Raw genomic sequence first — 1,806 nt, 5'->3', positions numbered from 1 at the left:
TCAGTCATATAAAAGAATGAAATCTTGCCATTTGCAATGACATGGATGGAGATGGAGAATATTATGCTAAACTGAAATAAGTCAGTCAGAGAAAGACAAATACCATATGACTTCACTCGTGTGTGGAATTTAAAGAATAAAACAAATGAGCAAAGGGTAAAAAAAGAGAGAGGCAAATCAATAAATAGACTTTTAACTAGAGAGAACAAACTGAGGGTTGGCAGAGGGGATGGTGGATGGGGGATGAGTGAAATAGGTGATGGGGACGAAGGAGAGCACTTGTGATGAGCACTGGGTGTTGAATGGAAGTGTTGAATCACTATATTGCACACCTGAAACTAATCTTACACTGTACATCAACTAACTGGAATTAAAGTAAAAACTTGGCAAAAAAAAGAGTAGGAATATCCAAGGGGACACCTCAGAAATATTAANACCTCAGAAATATTGTTTTGTTTCACAGAACTGTTTTGTTATTTAACTATTCTGTTTTGTTTTTTATACATACACACTCATACATTTTATTATATATGTGTACATATACACGTTATAAAATATATTTCTTTTTATGGGTCCTGATCAAAATGTTTGGAAAACCCTGCTCTATGGATAAATGCCTATCACTTTTGGAAAGCACAGAGCTGGCCAGAGTGAATAAGACCCAGAGCAGATAAGTTTAGAGAAGCACGGTCTAGAAGAACAATCTGGAGCACAGGGTGTTGCTCAGAGTCAAATCAGTAGGTTTTTGGAGGAGGTTTGGCAAGCGAGAATGTAGGGACGGAAGAGGACCATTCAGCTTAGGGGAGAAGGGAAACATGAAAGTTGTGTGTTTTATTCTTTTTCATGCTTCTCTAGAAAGCTCTGGAAAGGGTCTCTGCTAACATGTAGGCCACATCTATGGTAGTCTTTATCCTGTCTCTAACATCTTTTTTCTTTTTTTGTAGATCAGGGAGCGAAGCGTGGGGCAGCACTGTCAGGCATGGCCGGGTTTCTATGAGGGTTAAAGTACACCCGGGGAAACTAGGGAAGGGCTGGAAGGGAGGGTCCAGCTCTGCATTTTCTGTGCTGCTAAGTGAGGACACTTATTCTCATGGTGAGGTAGTGAGTTTGGGAATTAGAGTTTTTCATTTTTTCCCATGGAGATATGAAAGAACGCGGAGAGGCCCTAAGGATGTATTCCTTCACTTCCTTCCATGCTGTCCGGTAGAACTTTACAAAAAATGGTGTTTAAAACCCCACATAACGCAGAATGTACCATCTTAACCATTTTTAACTGTGCAGTTTCAGTAGTGTTAAGTACATTCGCATTGTTGGGCATCAGAGCTCTGGAACTTTCTTGTCCGGCAACCCTGAAACTTACACCCATTTAATAATAAGTCCCTGTTTTCCCCTCCTCCAAGCCCTTGGCAACCACCATTCTACTTTCTGTTTCTATGAGCTTGACTTCTTTAGATACTTCATAGAAGTGGGAGCATACAGGATTTGTCTTTTTCCATTTGGCTTCTATTTTTAAATCTAAGGTCCTTGAGGTTTATCCATGTTGTATCATGTGACAGCATTTCCTTCTGTTTTAAGGCTGAATATTATTCCATGCCTAATAAAACTTTTGGCAATAATGGAAGTGTTCTGGGGCGCCTGGGTGGCTCGGTCAGATGAGCGTCTGGCTCTTGATTTCGACTCAGGTCATGATCTCAGGGTTGTGGGATCAAGCCCCATATCTGGGTCCCCGCTCAGCATTGAGTCTGCTTGAGATTCTCTCTCTCCTCTCCCTCTGCCTCTCCCCGTGTGCACTCTCTTTCTCTCTCT

Source organism: Ailuropoda melanoleuca, chromosome 19, assembly GCF_002007445.2.
Source record: "Ailuropoda melanoleuca isolate Jingjing chromosome 19, ASM200744v2, whole genome shotgun sequence".
Taxonomy (NCBI): Eukaryota; Metazoa; Chordata; class Mammalia; order Carnivora; family Ursidae; genus Ailuropoda; species Ailuropoda melanoleuca.
Note: the sequence above shows the minus strand (reverse complement) of the source record.